Source organism: Phascolarctos cinereus, unplaced genomic scaffold (assembly GCF_003287225.1).
Source record: "Phascolarctos cinereus isolate Bilbo 61053 unplaced genomic scaffold, phaCin_HiC Scaffold_2;HRSCAF=192, whole genome shotgun sequence".
Taxonomy (NCBI): Eukaryota; Metazoa; Chordata; class Mammalia; order Diprotodontia; family Phascolarctidae; genus Phascolarctos; species Phascolarctos cinereus.
In genome coordinates this window covers 65,020,629-65,040,226 of record NW_027555625.1, presented here as the reverse complement: position 1 = coordinate 65,040,226, position 19,598 = coordinate 65,020,629, and the positions used below count along the sequence as shown (strand labels likewise).

The following is a 19,598-nucleotide window of genomic DNA, read 5'->3' as shown; positions in this document are numbered from 1 at the left end:
TTCCAATTCCCATTCTCTGAGAATGATACAAACAGGTTTTCATGCTTGTGTATTTCTCCCTGGGACCTACTTATAAAGACCCATATGGTTTTCCTGACTAAGTTGGAGTACACAGGCCTATATATAAGCCAGCACCTGTAACTGTAACATAACCTATCTACCCGTCATACCCAAGCCCTGATCCCCCAGCCTCTCAGCTCTGATTTATGGCCAAAGTACAAACCCAGATCTTCTGATTTTAAGGAAAAGCCATGTGATCACAGAGAGTACTGGTAGACTCAGTTCCAGAGAAACAGGAGTATTGAGCATCAAGTTTTTATGTACTTGAATAAAATTGGGTTATGAAATATAAACCATTTTACCATAAAGAAGACAACTTTGAATTTTCGCAGCCTACAAAGCCTTCCAATCACTGGTCTGATAAATATCTGCTGTTGTCACTACAATTGACAACTAAAAATGTTGCCCATTCAAATTGCAGAAGTAAGGTAAGGGGGGAATTTGCAAAGGGGCTCATCAAGTGAGGTTGGCTGCGTAAATAATTTGTGCTCCTTTCGCATCTGAAAGTTTACTCAGCAGTACACAGTTGTTCACTTGCAACAACCCCATGAAGGAATTTGTACAAATTTTAATATCCCCCATATCATACATTAAGAAACGAAAATTCAGAATTGACATGATTTGTTTATGTCACAAAACTGGCAAACTCTAAGATATGCATCCCATATGTATCTTCTGCCTATCCATAGTTGCTTGCGTGTTGTCTCTCTCATTGGATTGTAAGCTTCTTGAGGGCAGGAACTGCTAATTGCTTTTCTTTGTATCCCAGTGCTTGCCACAGTACCTGAAACATAGCAGGTACTTGTGGATTTTACCACAAGGTCTTTTGATTCCAATATACTCATTATGACCCTATCCGGATTTTCATGCTAAAGGCATGACTTTTTCTCATGGAACCAAGACCTTGGCAATAAACCAGCTTCTCATCCTCTTTCACACACACACTCCACCTCTACAATAAATTCATGCATTAGAGGGGCAAAACAGGATTCATCATATTTTCCATTTTGGGAGCAAAGAAAATCAACACACCTCTTCAAAAAATGCAATAAATATGGAGAAATGGATTCAGAAAGAAAAAGAAAAAAATGAGCATGTCATTGAAACACCGAAAAGGCTGCCTTTTGTCAGGCAGGAGATGTGGCTGGTTAGCAGCACACTGACAGTGGGAGGGGAACAGTCTGATATATGATTATAGCAACAAAACAGAGGCTGCAGTTAAGGGTCTCCTGGAGTTTCTGTTACACTGAAATCTATTTTTCAAGTGCTTACAGATTAGCAATGAGAATTTTCACTTTGAGTCAGAGTTGCTTGCCCAAAATCCCCTGGGAGTACTCATAAAAATTAAAAAAAAAAAATCATCTAGACATCCCCACACCAGAGCTCAAACAGACTTTAAATCGATTGGGCTATTTTAAAATATGAGAAGGGGAGGAATAACAGGAAGGATTCCATTTCCACAGACTTCTCATGAAATTCCCAGACTTAGGTCAATTCTTCAGAAAGGATTCTGACCTTGGAGTCAGAAAACCTGGGTTCTAATTTCAGGCTTGCCTATTTAGTAGCTGAGCCACCTTAAATAAAACATGTTGCCACTCTAAGCCTCAGATTTACCAGCTATAAAGGGAGGAGTTTAGACATACATTAGATTTGAAGATTTCTTTCAGCTATAACATTTGATGTTCTAAGGTTCTCTTTTAGCTCTGACATTTTATGATCTGTATCTGCCATTATATCTTTATACATATGTATGGATATATAATATATATATATATATATATATATATATATATATATATATATATACACACACACACACACACATATATATGTATGTATAAATAAAGGTTTGGGTATGGTATATACAGTACTATATATAAGCTATATATAATGCATATATAATACAGTGTATATGTCATATATACTTTTTATAGTGTGCAAAAATTATATGTGCACATATATGTATATTATATGTATATACAATGTGTATACCAAATATAGTGTGCATACATTATATATTGTGTCTATATAGTATATATGTTACATGTATATAGTATATGTATATACTACATGTAGTGCATATAGTATATATTATACTATGTATACTATATATATTATATATTATGTGTATTTATCTAGTATATATACTCTAAGTAGTATATATATATGTTACATGTATATATAGTATGCATATTATGTATTATATGTGTATATTTTTTCTTTTATCTTCTTATTTTTCATTTTTTCTGACAAGCCATTTGAATAGAGTTCAAGGTCAGGCCTACGCTGCAAACATAGTGATGTGTTAAATATCAAACTAGGGTTGGCCTTTGTTTCTATCACCTGAGAATCAAGCTAAATGCATCCAGAAAGGCTCATTGCTAAGAGTCCACCAGACCATGATGATTTTTTTTGTTCCAATAACTCATGAGAATTTCCTTCTAAAACATATAGAGGGGTTAGAATCTACAAGGGGCGGGTGTCCCTACATTAGCTTAACCATGTCTAGACTTAAGAAAGTGATGGAAAAAATGTTGATAATGCAAATCAAACTTACATATGCAATGCTTATTTTTTTTTAATTTTGAGAGACAGGGCCAATCGATAAACATTTACCAACATAGCACTTGGCATATGCATACATTTAAATGCATAAGCACATTCACATATTAATATTTCTAGAAAAGAGCACAGCATAGCATATAGAAGGATGGCCTTGGAGAAAAGAAATTTGGGGTTGGAGCAGCCCTGCTTCTGATATCCACCAGCTGTGTGGCCACGGAAAATCGTTTCACTTCTCAATAACCCAGACAGCTCTCTATGATGAAAAGTTACTGATGAGCTGTCAGTCTGCTTTGAATGGGAGTTTCTACATTAAGGTTACCCCATCCTTAGGAAATCCTAGGCCTGACTATACATACACACACACACACACACGCATACACATACACACATCTAATATCGGCCATCAGGAATATTCTTGTTGCCACAGTCCTAAAGTCCCCCAGACCTGTCTGCCTCCCTAAAGTATAATTCACTGGCTTGATATTGACTCTGATGACAGATCAGAGCATGGGATCAGAAAGAGGCCTGGGCATACACTCATTCATAGCTTAAATGGCTGTCTTTCAAACCCACTGGAGATAGAGGAAATGCAGAATCAGACATCACCTCAGCAGCATATCATTTCAAAGGAAAAAAAAAGAAAAAAGTAACTTCTTGGTGGTTTCCTTATTATATGGTTGAATAATTCACCCCATGAAAGACAGCCATGCATGACTCTCAGTTGGCTCTAAAAGGCAGCTGATGGACCAGCTTCCTTTTACTGGAGTCTGATCACTGCTATCTATTACAGCAGAGGAAAAAATCCATGTAGGACTGATTTGTAAAGAAGCAGGGTTCAAAATGACCAAAAGAGATCAATGTGTGGTAGTGTTTAATAAAAGAACCTGAGAGGTCTGCAGTGGTCTACAGTGTTTGGCAATTTACAGAATACTTTCATATATATCATTTCAGCTGATCTTCACAGCAAGCCTAGAAGGCAAGACTCAGACAGGGATTATTCTCCCCATTTTATAGACAAGGAAACTAAGTCTCAGCTTCATACAGTGAATAAATAGCAGCACAGAACAGAAACTCCAGGTCTTGTAACTCTCCGGTCCCTGTGTTTGTTTTGTTTTTCTGCTACTATGCGTTGCTGTTAAATGCTTCTTTAAAAACTTAAATGTTTCTGAGACTTGGGACTTCATTGAGGTCTATATACTCCCAGGGGAAGCTAGAGGGTACACTGGATGTGGCTGGATGTCAGGAAGACCTGAGTTCAAATCTGGCCTCAGACATTTACTAGCTGTATGACCCTAGGCAAGTCACTTAACCTTGTTTGCTTCAGTTTCCCCATCTGTAAAATGAGCTAGAGAAAGGAAATTGCAAACCATTCAGAGTCACAAAGAGTTGGGCATGGTAAAAAACAACTGAAAAACAACAACATATACTTCCAGGTCTCATCACAATGCTTGGAACATAGTAGGTACTATGCTAACTGATTGACTCCTTGAACCAGCACAATCACGACTCCTCTACACGTTGGTTAGGCATGCCCTGCAGATGCAGAAACAATAATAAAAGTCTCGACTTTGAGGAACTCAAACACATACGTATGCACCACCAAGAATTGGTTTGGGTTTGAATTTTGTTTGTTTGTTTGTTTTGTTTTGTTTTGTTTTGGTGGGGTGTTGCTAATATAACTATAAGATACGGAAACATTCATTTCCCTAAAGTCAGCCAGAAGAGAACTCTCTCTGAATTTGGCTGTATCGGTCTTAGGCTAATAGACATTCAATCTGTCATTAGACCTATACAAGAAGCAAGCATTTACAACCTAGTAGTACCTGAGCTCAATTAGCAGAGCCTTCAAGTTCCCAGGGCACCTCCATACCAAGAAAAGACACTGCAGAAGGGTGTTAGCAGAGTTTCACTAATAATGACCCCTTAATAGGATATCTATTCTTAGCCTTAGTTCCTTAATCGAATATTTATATTCCTTCTGTAGTATTACTGGGATAAAAGCACTTTGCAAAACAAAGTGCTATAGAAATCATAATAGCTGATAACTAACATTTGTAGAATGTTTTTAAGGTTCGCAAACCTTGAAACATTATCTCATCTGATCCTCACAACAACCCTGTAGGTAGAAGTTATTTTTATCCCCATTTCACAGATGAGAAAACTAAGGATGAAAGAGGCTCCATAAATTTCCAGGTTCAGACAACTAACGAGCATCTGAGACAGGATTGGCACTCTGGTTTTCCTGACTCCAAGCCTGGCGCTCCATCCCCTGTCACTTAGCTCCCTCAAATGTAAGCAACAGCAGTATCAGGAGTAGCAGCAGCAAAAACCAAACAAACAGAGAATTTAAAATAGTATTTCCTTGCATTGATTCTGCGGGGAAACACTACAAGTGTCATTGTTCCCATTTTACAGATTGGGAAGTAGTGATTCAGGGATGATGTGACAAAGTCACTTTAGGACAATGACAATCAGGTTTACGTATAGAGAGAGATGAGTGTGTTGTCACACCTGGGCACACTCAGCTCTATGACACCAAGATAAGGATAAATTGTATATAGTGATTTAATGTTTGCACAGGGTTTTACATATATTATTTCATTTGAATCTTGCCATGACCTTGAGAGATAGGTACTCTATTATTGCAACAACTTCATCCATTTGGGTTGGATGATTTTCCTGAGGGAGAGCTCTATGATGCCATTTGTTATATAGGATATTGGGAATCATGACTCCTGGTGGGCTGAGAAAGTGCTGAGCCATAATGTCACACACCTGTGTGAGTGGGAAGAGGATTTTTTTCATACACTTAGAGGACTTCAAGAGCATGGACTTTTGAATGGCAGATTGGAGCTCTCTATGGAGGAAGAAGGCCCTCATCACGTCCCTGACTTCCTTGTCCTAGAGAGACATCTTCATGGTTGAGATGAGATCTTATCTTGTTCCCAGAAGACCTCCTTTACTCTGCTGTATTCTATTGATTACCCTAATTTGTATAACTTCTCTGTTTTCTATTTATTTTGACAAAAAGTTTACTCACTGTTAATATTACATAACCAATATTTGGTGTGAGAGAGCTAAGCTAATAATAATTAACTTAGAGTTACTCTCTCCTAGAGATCAATCTTAAAGTGGAATTTATACTGAACCTCAAAGCAATATACCCCTAGACTACCAATACATGAATTGTAGTAGAGAGATTTAATTCAAGCTTACTTCCCCTCTTATAGACAATCAAGAGAAGGAGCAGGTAAATATGCATTGATTTCCTCCTACTCTCTGAGCACAAAGCATCATCTTCCCTGGAGATGGGGTGGGCCAGATTTCAGATAATGGATATCTATCCATGTTGCACATGAACACAACTGGGTTTTTTTTTGTATTACATGCCCTAACTACCTGTGGCTTACATTATCATCCCCATTATGCTGAAACAGAAAAGTTAAATGATTTGTCCATTTTCACACAACTATTAGAGAGATTTGCGTCTGGGTCTTCCTGCCACCAAGCTCTAACACTCTGTCTCCTACCGGCATAGCAAATAAGTATTAGAGTAGAGGCTAAATTTCAGGTTATTATCCAATGTATTTACCCAGCAAGAGGCTGCCACAATTTTGCATTCACAGACTGAACTGCCAGGTGTAGCTGGAAAATGAAAACTAGTCTAAAGAGCCTCTACCCTAATTATAAAAACAAGGGGGAATGGAACAAATTAAAAATTGTGCTGAATTTCCTATCAGTGCATGCAATTCTTCTGTTTGTTAATGACATGATCATAGAGAAATCCCTTCATCTCTCTGAATCTCAGCTTCCTCATCTGTGAAACACCCTAATATTTAAATTATCTGTGATTTCATCAACATGGGTTGATGAATGAATGAAGACTGTCCATTCTATACATTGTCATCATTGTCCCATTTTAAGTCTACTTAAGGGGGTCAGCCAGTTGGTATGCTGATAGCATTCCTTCGCTTCTCCTGACATTTTATATATAACATTGGAGCACATGGGTTCTTCAAAAGTCATCACTTGCTCGTGATATATAACCATTCCATTTTTTTTTATTCTATGTGCTTCCGATTATTTTTTTTTCTTTGACGGCACTCTTTACATTGCCCCTACTGTGAAATTCCTTATTTGTAATATGCTGATGCTACTCATATCTATCATTTATATCTCCATTGCCTTTTGGGCAATGGTCATTTTCAAGTCTTTGGATATTGCAGCTATACACAAAGCTGTACAATAACATTGGAAAGATGATGATGTTAAAATGTGGATCTTTGTTTCAGGGAGAAGCTGGGGATCATTACATGAATTTTACCATTTCCTGAAGGCAATCTACCCCCACCCCAATTCTCCTACTTTATAATACTGGGTTCATCTCATTGCCCATTTAAATGTCTATCAAATGAAGAGGTTTTATTCTATGATTCTATAAGTGCCAAATTAGTCTCAGAGAGTATCATACCAAGTTAGAAAGGTGAGACATGTTCATGGGCTGGGGTACTTGGAGGAAACTCTCAGGATGAGTGGGCCCTTGAGCTGAGCTTGAAACATGGAAATAGAAAGAAGGTTGAAGAACCCTCTAGGCATGTGGGTCAAGTCAGAGTAGGACTGTAGGAACAAGGAACTAAGGAGAAAAAAAGGAAGGTGTCATTAGTACAAAATCATCTGCTCCATTGGGAGTAAAGAGCCGCCATTTCCTGGGGCATAAATCTGAAGGATTTTTCAATGAAAAGAATCATCTGGTCTGAGCTTCTCATTGTATAGATGAGGAGAGTAAGACCCAGAGAGGGTGAAGTTCAGTGTATGATCCGATGTCAAATAAGAAGCAAAAAGCAAAACTGGGATTCAAACCCATGTCTTTTGACTCCAAATTCAGTGCCTATCTTTTCGATCCCCCTTCCTCCTCTTTCTTTCCTAAGTTTTATTCAGAGACATCATGTGGCAGAAGTTGATTAGGATTAAACGGACTGCGACTCAATCCTGAGCTTCCCAGGGGGAGTTATTTACCAAAGGTGTGCAGCATCAGGGGCTGGCCTGCATGCCACCGTTTTTCTTAATTATTCCTGACAGTGTTCCCCATTATACCGAGCCCTCCATCAGGGAGAACTGCTAATGGGGCCATCGCTTTTAAGAATGATGTGTCAACTGAACACATTCCATTCCAAAGCTGCAGAGCCACTAGGGTGAAGAGGATTTTTTTTAATGGGATCAAAATTCCCCAAATGATGTAATTAAAAGATGTATGTGGTTAGCATGGCAACCAGGAGACTTAGGGATGGGGAGGGGGGCTCTAATTGGCTGCTTTTATTTATATTTTATAATTATCATTGAATTTTTGTGCAGGGGTGGATACTAATTGCAGCCTGCAATCAGATGTAGATCTAAAAATATATTTCTTAATGAGATTTCCAATACTTTCCTTTATGGAGAATCACTACCCATGCTTTTGGACATTATATTTATTTACTATAATCATTAAGCCACACAAATTCAACTTACAATCACTGTCCTATGGCAGCTGAGTTGCCAAGTGGCCCACTTTTTCTTTCCAATAACATCAGTAAGGGTATTTTTATACAATGCCACAGAGACCACAAAGGAAGGATCATGCCATGGGAGCACTAGGTCTGGAGTCAAGAAGATCTGAGTTCAAATCTAGCCTCTCTAGTTGTATGACCCTGGGCAAGTCACTTGACTTCTTTTTGCCTCAGTTTTCTCATCCTTAATAGGAAAATAATAAAAAAATAAAAACTACCTCAAAGTTTGTTGTGAGGATTAAATGAGATAATAATTGTAAAGTGCTTAGCACAGTGCGTGGCATATAGTAAGCACAGATAAATGTTAGCTATTACTGTGGTAAAGTGAAAGCTATAAGTGGCCTTAAAACATACAGTAGAATGTTATGTTGTTGTTTTTATTGTTTGGCAATCTTCAAAGAAAACCAATGACATCACAATGACTTTCCTGTGAATTGGATTTAAGTGAGACAGAGTTGCACAGTCCTCAGCCTCGCTTTCTATTTCAGAGTCATCGAAGTCCAATGGCAAGACAAAAGTCAAGACGACTGGTGAAGGCTAGGTATCCAGTGGATGACGTTGGCATCTTCAATGTCTGAGCAAGCTCTAAGCATTCCACAGTGTCTGCTTCAGCCACCTACATGGACATTGGAACAGGTTGTTCTCATCTGCCCACTCTGCCAAAAGAAGTCAAATATTTGGGGTAGAAACCCCCCTAATTAACCGAAGATTTTAAGGCCTGCTGATTACTCTCAGCCTGTTTTATCCCATCTGACAAGACATTTTTACCCAAGTGTGGTCACTGTGCATGCTACAGCTTCTTGGAGCCAAAAGTGAGAGTTGGGTGACAGAACAGCCCTAAAAATAATGTTATAATAAAGAACCAGAGTGAGAAAAGACCTCAGAATATTATAATATGGAGCATGAACTATCATAGTTGGAAAGGATCAGAGACTTGAAACTAGATAAGACCTTTGAGGCCATCTGATTCAACCTTCTCATTTCACAAAGGAAGAAAATGAGGCTAGAGAGGTGAAGTGACTTGCCTATGGTCACAAAGTTATGGTGCACCAAACTGCCTGTTTATGAGATCTCCAAGTCCAAGATTTCATTTTAGGCTCAGAACAAGAGTCTTCCCTATAGTTAGCAGTAATGGCGCTGAACCTAGGACTCAAATCCAAGTTTTTGGATTTCAAAGATCACTACTCTACTCTACAGCAGGGTATTGCCCTCAAAAAGTTTTATAACACTTCATTAATTTGGATGGCAATAGCTCCTCAACTGGCACAATTCCAACTTGCTTGTCTTATGAAATGCTCATAGTCCATGGTCCCTCTGTGTTGACATAAGAGCCGTCATCCTTTGGATAACTGCCTCTTTTCCCCTGTGCCTAATGTCTAAAGATTTACTTTCAGGGATCTTAGCAAGAACAATACTTAGAAGAATTATAGGTTGGGAGGTTGATTTCATGTACAATTTCTTGGAATCACAAAGCAGGAAAGAACCTTATAATATTTCAACATAAACCATAGAATGTTAGAGTTTAATGGGACCAAAGCATATAAAAAATATTCCAACTTGAAGAAACATTAGAGAAGGCACTCACTGCCTACATGACTTTCGAAGTATCCCAGTTTCCTCATCTTAAAAATGAGAGGATTGAACTAGCTAATTTATAAGGTTCCTTTCCTTTTTTAAAGTAGGTAATACCATGACTCCTTCCCTCCCCCCCCCAACAAAATGATGCATGGGAATTATCTATTAAGATATGGAGGGGTTGAGATCTGCATTGGTAAAGGGCATATTCACATTAGTTAAATCTTAGGTCTTTGAAATATTGACTCAATCAAGCAACATATATTTCTTAAGCACTAGAATACAAAGACAAAAATAAAATCACCTTTGACCTCATAGAGCTTATATTCCATTGGAGAGACAGTATGTACACATATAAGCAGAGGTACTAATAAATGTTTAACAAGTACTTCTCCAAATACATATACATACACACACATATATACATACATATATATATATATATATATATATATACATATATATATACACACATATACACACACGCAGACATATATGCATGTTTATGTATCTATGCAGGAGACATTTTGAAATTTAATCTGAATTATTCTCATTTTTTCTCCATGTTTTCCTTAAGTCTAGACAATCAACAGAACAATAAACCAAGCCTTAATTTGTAGTGTTTACTGATTTCCGAGGTATAAATGCTCACTTTGAAAATTTAACAATCCTCTCACGCAAGTCTGTTTGAGCTGCCTCCATCACACCTCTGCATATTTATATATACACAATCTGTGCAGATGTTTATTGAAGGGATATACAAGCACCTGAAAGCATGGAAAAGGCCTCACCTCATCTAAGAGATAGGAATTGATTTGATTCTTTGAAAGAAATTAGGGGTTTTAAGACACAAAAGTGAGGAAGGAGTTCATTCCAGGCCTAAGGTTCAGCCAATGTCATGTACAAAGGACAGAAAGAAGGGCCATTTGGCTGGGCTGGAGACTGTGTGTCAGAAAGTAATGGGCAATAAGTCTGGAAAGTTAGATTGTAGCCAGGTTGTAAAGAGCATTAAATGCCAGAATTTTCATTTGATCCCAGAGGTAATAGGGGGCCAGTGAAGTAATTGACAACGTAGTTTCTTGGTCAGAGCACAACTATAGGAAAATCACTTTGGCAACTAGATGAAAGATGGAATGGGAATGGGAATAGATTAAGCAGAGAAACCAACTAGGAAGCTTTTGCCATGGTCCAAACAAGAGGTGATGAAGGCCTGAACCAGAATGACTGAGTAAAGAAAAGGAGAATAGATGTGACAGGTATTGAGGGGATATAATTGACAAGGTTTGGCAACTGAACTAGGTAAAAAAGTGTTCTGTGAGTGATTTAGACAACAATTGTTATATAAGTTCGGAAAAGTGAGATATCATGGCTGAAGAGATAGGGAGAGGGCACCCTGGAGGAGGTTTTGAAGGTTGGAAAGCATCTCAGTTGGATGGAAGAGAAGTGGGGTGGGGAAGGCATTCCATTCTGAAGAAATCGTTAAAGGCAGGAAAGTGAGTTCATATGATCTTAGATTTTAGCTCAACTCATTTGCTTTATAAATGAGAAAATGAAGCCCAGAGAGCTAGGAGGACTTTACTAAAGGTTATACAGGTAGTAAGTGAATAGCTAATCCAGAATTTGAACCCAGGTTTTCTGATTCCAAATCTAAATACATTTCCTATTTTGCTTTGATATATCTTTCAGTTGGGAAGCAATTTTGTTGGGAGGAGATACTGTGAGTTTTAGAGCAGTGAAAGATAAGGATGAAATCAATAAATTGGGATTACACCAGGATAATTCTTGGATATTCCAAGAAATGGGGAGACATTAAAGTTTTTTCAGCAGAATGGTACGATTTAGGTGGTGTTTTAGTAAGATTAACCAGAAAGATTATGCAGGTCAGTGGGAATTTATTAAGCTTTCATTATGTGCTAAGCTCTGGGAATACAAATATAAACTAAAAACAGAATATCTGGCCACAAGGAGGTCACATTATGATGGGGGAGGCAACATGCAAATACAAGATATAAACAGTATAAATAAAGATAATTTCAGAGGGAAGGGACATAGGGAAAGAAAAGAAATAGAAAGGCTTTGGCAGAAACTCAAGGATTTGATTTGCGTTTAGAAGGAAGCCAGAAAACTAGAAGTCCAGGGTGAGAAGGGAAAACATTCTAGGTATCAGGATGTGCAAGTGCACTGAGTCCCAAGATTTCAAGTGGCGTGTGTTAGAGACAGCAAGTAGACCTATCTGATTGGAATATTGAGCTCATGGAAGGAAACAGAGTAAGAATACTAAAAAGTACTTCAGGTAGTGAAAAGTGTGCTTTCATGACAAACAGTAGCTTTTATGTTTTGCCCTAAAGGTAATAAGGAGCCACAGAAGTTTACCGCGTGTGTGTGTGTGTGTGTGTGTGTGTGTGTGTGTGTGTGTAAGGGGAGGTGATGTGGTGAGATCTGTGCTTTAGGATAATCAGTTTGTCAGAGAAGGCAGATTGGAATGGGAAGACTCTTGAATCAGAGAGATGATTAAAAGACTAATATAATAATTTAGAAGAGAGGTTGTATGGGCATGAATCAGAGGATTGGCTGTTGGGGTAGAGAAAAAATGGCATCTATAAGAGATGTAGTTAAGCTAGAAACAATATTTGACAAAAGATTGACTATATGCAGTGAATACAAGTGAGGAGTCAAGGATGGCACCAAGGGTGTAAGCCTAGGGTACTGGGAGGATGGTGGTGCCTCAACAGTAACAGTTTTGGGGAAAAGACAATGAGTTATGAGTAAGACATGTAGGGTTTGAGATGCCTTTGGAATATCCTATTTGTAATGTCTCCAAGTCATCTAGCCAGTTATTCATGACTAAAGGGAAAGAGAAAATTATGTATATACATATATACATATGTATGCATGTATGTATATAGGTCGAACCCAAGGGAACTGATAAGGCTACCATGTAAATAAGTGTAAAGGCAAAAGAGTGGAGAGATAGCTACCAGGGGTTTGCAAAGCAAGTAGGAGGTTCCTGAAAAGAGTCTGTTTTAGGTGGCTAAGGATTGAACCAATGTAATAACCAGTGGGGATGTAGAGGAAGGAACAGAACCAAGAAACATTTATAAAGGGAAGATTTTTTGACTATTTGGACATGGGGGCGGGAAGGGATTGAAGGAGGTTAATGAGCTAGCAATGTCTCTGTAACTAAAACAACAATGCATTTTCCTAAAATCTTTTACCATTTTTTAAAGCACTTAACAGGTGCATAATTTCATTTCATTCTCACAAGAACCCTATAGGGTAGGTAGTGCAAGAATTATTATGCCCATTGCTAGCTTCATCTCCAGCACTTAACATAATGCACTTAATAAATATTTTATCATTCAAGGGAGAGAAGATGTTTCAGGGATGGAGTTCAGCAGTAGCAAAGGCAGAGAGTCAGGAATGAGTATGGCACACATCTCTAGAGGTCATCTAGGTAATCACACTCACAGAATAATAGTAAACATCAAGATGGAAGACAATGGAAAGACCAGCCTGACTATCGCAAACAGAAGATGTTGGAACAAAGTGAAAAAGATGGTTGGGTAGCTAGACCACAGCTAGATTATTCCGTTCACTTCTGGACAACATCCTTTAGAGTAGAAAACTGGCAAGCCAGAGCATATTCAGAGGAGAATGACCAGAATGAGCAGGTGACTGTTAGCTTAGAGAAGAAAAGGCTTAAGGAGAATATGATCCCTGCCTTTCAATATTAGAAGGGATACAGGGAGAGGGGAGGAGAGGGTTTAGACTAGCTCTACTTTGCCCCAGAGAGTAGTATTAAGAGTAAAGGATGGAAATTTCAGTCTCATTTAGACTTGATGTAAGAGCTAACAAAATAAAACAAATCGCTTCTGAATATTCACAACTATCCAAAAGTGAAGTGGGCTTCTTTGATTACCAAAATTAGATTAGATTGACCATTGAAAGTAGAAATAGGATGCTCCCTTGTCATGAATATTGTAGACAGGGTTCTTATTTAGAAGAGGTTCAACTAAATAACCATTAGCTCCCATATAACTCTGAAAGTCTTTGCTGATAGAAAGGAAGTCTCTTGAAGAGAGAGCCTTTTTTGTTTCTACCCTTGCATCTTTAATAATGCTCAGAGTGCCTTTCACATAATAAGCATTAATAAATGGATTGAATTGAATTTCTGAGGACAAAACCAGATTGTGGAAGGAGATGAGAGCCAAGGGAAAGGATTTGGGCAATGGCAGGTCCTTGAGCTGACTGGGGAGAAGCACGAGGAAAATGATGTTTAGGGAAGCTTAGTCTGACAGATGCATGCAGAACGATTTGGAGAGGAGAAGGGAATCCTAAGCCTAGTATCAATTTTAGGAATTTTAAAATGGAAACCAACAGTAGAAAATTGCCTGGAATTATTTGGACATGTGTCTGGGGTGAAGAATGCCATTTCAGTTTTCTAAATTGTGAATGTTATGGTCTATTTCACACCTAGTTCAATACCAGCATTGAGGATTATTGGACACATCTTTAGCCAATGCAGGTCCTTCTTTCTTTCAAAGCCCAGAGCCAGGGTACAGCTCAGGATAGCTGGGACAGAAGGCAGACAATTGCCTTGCTGATTTTAATGCTTGGGCTATGTAAATAAAAAGCTTAATCTCTGAAGCAGTCATTTATTGTCTCTTTTATTTGCTTCTTGCTCTAGTCAAAAGCTACCATGTTTCTCGGCTGGATGCATAAAGCACCAATGATGCCGGTACCATCCCTGAGCCCTGGTGGAGATGAGTATTAAGGGAGTGACATCTGGCTAGGTGGTTATTCCATAGACCACCAGGGTCAGAAGGGGCCTGAGAAGGCAGAATGTTAGAATAGAGGATGTCAAAATTAAAAGGGATCTTAGAACACATAATTTTAGAGCTGAAAGGGGTACTGAAATATGGAATGTTAGAACCTAGCACTTGAAAATTGGAAGAGACTTTAGAATATAGGATGTTAGGGTGCAGAATATGGAACATCAGAGGAGGAAGGAACTTTGATATATGTAATGTCACAACACAAAAGGTTCAAATTGGAAGGAACCTTAGAAAATAAAGTGTTAGACCAGAAGGTTTTCAAGATTATTTAGTCAAACCTTTTTCATTTCCCCTCAACAGAATAACAGAATGTAAGTTCCTTAATAGATATGTGTGTATGTATATGTATATACACATGCATATATAAATACACATACACATACATACATGTTTGTCTTGGAATCCCCAGTGCCTTGCACTGTGCCCAACACATATACAGGCACTAGAAAAATGCTTGGTGATTGACATTGATTTTGCAGATAGATGAAGAAACTGAACCTGAGAGGCTATTTGATTTGCCTGAGATCACAAAGCTATTCAGAGGTGAAACCAGGATTTGAACTTGGGTATCCCAAGCCTGAGGAGAGATTATTTTTCTTCTCCATAGGATTGAGGTGACAACTGACCATACAACAGTATCCAGCTATGCAGCTGGCAGGGCTACAGAATCTAACAGGGTCTTTTTCCTAGTCACAAGTGAAATAGAGAAATAGTGAGGAGAAATAAAATAAAATTAGCTGAAGAGCCATTGACATAATTAGAGAAAGTTGGCTAACAACCAGAGTATTTATAAACTACTTGGCTGAACAGAATCTGCTGCACAAAGAGGGATATTTGGAGAGAAACAACCACATGATTTTAAAAAGCATCTGGGGCAATGGCAACAGAAAATATAGCCCCTGGAAAAGGATCTGTCTTAGAAGGAGATTATGAGAGTTTCCTTCCTCCCTCCAATCCCTAGTCCATGTGAGTGTCTCTGCTTGACAGTATATTCAGTGCCAATGATCTTCCTTTTCTTCTACAGCCCACAGCAAAATATTATGGCTGATTCACTCCCTCTCGCTCATCACCCTTTTTGCCCCATGGCCTGAAGCTGGCTCACAAGCTGATCTTCAGTTACCAACAATTTATCAAACCTCAGGAGTAAGAAGCCAATGGAGTGTCACTCATTCTCACTCATTTACTATGAAGTAAGACTATAGAAACACATTGTGGGGTGGAGGGGAAGGAGGGACTGTAGAGTTCATCCTTATCAACTCTTCCCCAGTACAGGAATTCTCTCTATAGTTGGCCAGCCTCTGTTTGAATGTCTCCAGTGTTGAGGACCTCACTGTCTACCAGAGTAATTTATTTCATTGTTGGGTGGTTTTCATTTTTGGAAAATTCTTCCATTATGTTGAGGTGACATCTGCTTCCCAATCATTTCCACTCATTGGTCTGAACTATGTGCTAGGAGTTACATAGAACAAGTCTAATCCTTATCCTCCATGACTGCCCTTTAGGTATTTAGACATCAAACATGCTGCACCTTAAAGTCTTCTCTTTTCCAGGTTAAAAACTCCTATGTTCATCTAAAGACAATTTCCAAAACCATTCCAATCCTGCTCAGTGTTTCTCTTAAAACAATAACAAAACAAAACCTTTGTCTTTCAGTACTATTTATAGGCTGCTTCAGACCTCCACTCTATTAACATTTCCTAGAAGCATTTGCTGTAGGTTTGCAACAGGGCCTTAGAATTATCTAGGCCAGACTTCTAGTCTACTTTATAATTTTCCTATGTGGCCTAAGATTTTATGGAGATCCTGTCCATGCAATAATAGCTGATATTTAAATAGTGTTTTAAGATATACAAATAATTTTGTATTTGATTCTTACTATAACCCTTTGAGCTAAGTGTTCTATCGATTTCATTTTAGAGATGAGGAAACTGGGACGTAGAGAGGTTAAGCCATCTGCCCAGTGTCAGCTCAGGTTCTGCACCCATGTCTCTCCTGATTCCACATCTAACTTAGCACATTGCCTTTTAAGAATAAAATCTCCAGAAGTACCCAGGAGGGAGCCTGCAGACTGCGAGCTTCTTAGAGTAGCAGGACAAAAACCTGTCTGAACCCCCTTCTCAGGAAGGAGTGTGACCAGAGGTTTCAGTCATGCCAGTGACCATCACTCAAACCACTGTGACTGCTACCACCCCCTCTTTTTGGCTTGGGCTCACCCACCATAGTAGGCTCTCCTAGGCCACTAACATCCAAGGTGGGCCTCCTGCATCTGCTACAGCTGGTATCCACCTGCGTGGCCTTCTTGTAAATGGTCCATGTGGGTGCCTGGGATGGGGTCATGTTTGTGTGGTATTTTTGCTTTGCCATGACACTGGTGATTCTGGTGGTAGAGGTGGGTGGCTTCCAACCCCAATTCCCACTCTTCTGGTAAAATTTCCCCATTGCCTACACCTGCTATACCACCCTGCTCTGCCTCTCAGCTCCATCATTTACCCTACTACCTAGGTACAGTTCATGCCCCAGGGCCAAAGACGATACTGTGTCCTTGCAGCCACCTTGTTCTCCTGTGTGGCCTGCCTCACCTATGCCACTGAGGTGACCTGGACCAAAGGCCAGCCCGGAGAGGTCACAGACTACGTGGCCACAGTCCCTGGCCTCCTCAAGGTCTTTGAGACTTTTGTAGCTTGTATCATTTTTGCCTTTGCCAGTGACCCACCCATCCAATAGCGTCATGCCACCCTGGAATGATGTCTGGCGGTCTACTGTATCTGCTTTATCCTGTCTGCTGTGTCCATCCTCCTAGGCCTGGGTCACTGCACAGGCCAGTTGCCCATCTCATTCCCTAGTTTCCTCAGAGGCCTGGCCACGCTGGTGGTGGCTCTCTATACCTCAGCCCTGGTGCTTTGGCCCCTCTATCAGCTTGATGAGAGGCAGGATGGACGGCCCCGGACACAGGACGATTCTGGCTGCCCCAGTCACCATGCTTCTACTGTGTGTGACTGGGATCGATGGATGACGGTGGCAATCCTCACAGCAGTCAACTTCCTGGCTTATGTGGCTGACCTGGTGCATTCATCCTGGCAGGTCCTCATTAGGTGGGCATCAGCCTACCAGCCTCTCCCTTCCCAATCTCCTTCTCCTCTTTCCTTTCTTGGGTCCCTTTGCCTGCTTTTCTCACTGTCTCGAAGAGGACCATGATATAAGGAAGGTGATGCCGTGACTCCCAAGTGAATTGGATTTAAGTGAGGGTAGTGTCTAGATTCATGGCAAGACATTTCGTTCTTTCCCATCAGCTTTTGGCCTCCTCTTTCTCCTGACCTTCTGCCTGTCCCAACTCCCCTCTAAGGTCCTGAGATTCTTACCCCTGGCCAAATTCCCAGTAGCTATTCCAGGGTCACTTGGCCACACATCAACCCCTACCCAGGGCCATGGTATCCCACTGCCAAAGTCTGTTGCTCTACCTGCTCCCCTGCCCTGCCCCCAATCCCGTGTGCCTTAGTATGTGTGAATGTTGGGAGAGCTGGGGAAGGAGATGCCCTCTTCCTTCATCCTCTTCCTGCCTGGATGGAGGCAGTGGGGGCAGCCTTTCTGTGCCAGATGCACCTCCTCTTCCAAGTGAAAAATGTATCCCAAGAGGTGTCTAGGATTCTCAGACAGTGCAGTCCTCAAGCCCTGCTTTGCCTTGGTCTCCATCATCACAACATTAGGGACAGCTCCTCCGGGCAACCTGGGGAAAGGGAATGGAGGAGGGTGAGCACCACCCCTCCCCATCTGTCTTGGACCTTTCTGGTCAGTCAAGGGAATGTCAGTCAAGACTGAGACTCAAGGCAAAGGCCACCTAACCAAGAAACACCAGAAGTGATGGCTTTCCTTAAGACTAACAGGTAGCCGGGGGGATTTGGAGGACCAGAGAGAAGGGAGTAAATGTTTTCCTCCTAACCTCCTCCTCTCCATTGCCCTGTATGTGTGTGTGCGTATTGTGTGTCTATGTGTGTGCATGTGTGTGTATGTGTGTTTGCTGCCTCTTCTGAGCACCCCACATCACTTTCTCTGGGGAGATTATGTTGGGCTGTATTGGATATGGTGGTGTATTACTATGCTCCCCCTCCTCCTCCCCGTAGATCTGCAGTTAGTGTCTGCATTTTTTTTCTCAATATAAAGACCACATATGAAGTTTAAAAAAAAAAAAGAATAAAATCTCCTTTAGGATTTGGACTAGGTCATGGATTTCTTCTCTTTCTCCCCAGAGACACATAGTAGTGAGTAGGGAGAAAAAAACAGATAGTAGTGAGGAAGTAGGCACTTGATTAATGGATTGACATTTCCTGAGTGGTGTACAGATAGATGATCAGGGGCTCCCAATTGGATGAGTCTCTTTAATCAACTTGATGAGATTAGATAGTGAGGAACTTTGCTGAAATAGACACTTGCCATGAATCTAGACACTACCCTCACTTAAATCCAATTCACTTGGGAGTCATGGCATCACCTTGATTATATCATGGTCCTCTTTGAGAATGAAGGACAAATAACAAAAAGAAATTATACTACCTTCTCTCTAGTTGCAGATACTTGTGCCCTAGTCCCTTGCAGAGAGAACACAGGGATTGATTCTGATTGGTTCCCAGTACCTTATGCTGCCTCCTGATACTTGTTTGACTCAGGTCCAGGAGGATGAACAATTGTTGGGAGAAGCACCTTCCTTTTCAGTTCAGTGACTCCATCATCTCTTTTTTGTTATATTTTGCATATGAGCTCTCTGCTTTGGACTTCTGCACAGGAGAGTGTCAAAGTGGAGGAGGGATTTCTCTCTACCTTCTGCCCCAGAAGCAGAAAATGATGATTTGCCAAAGGGCAAGCACATGGCAAATAGCCTCAGCAAGTCGGAAACTTGAGTTTCTGGATCTCTACCTCCTGCTTGTCGTCTTCTATCTTTCTATTTATTTTTCTGAGTGAAGGTCAGAGACCACAATCCTAAGAATGGATGTCTCTAGTCTTTGGGTTCATCTCATAGGCAATA

The 19,598-nt window shown here is 40.1% G+C and overlaps 1 pseudogene; it reads left to right on the top strand.

Annotated features, from left to right (window-relative positions):
• Nucleotides 1–16,729: 16,729 nt before the first annotated feature.
• The window catches only part of LOC110210515 (myeloid-associated differentiation marker-like), a 135,197-nt pseudogene continuing 132,328 nt past the window's right edge, over nt 16,730–19,598 (top strand).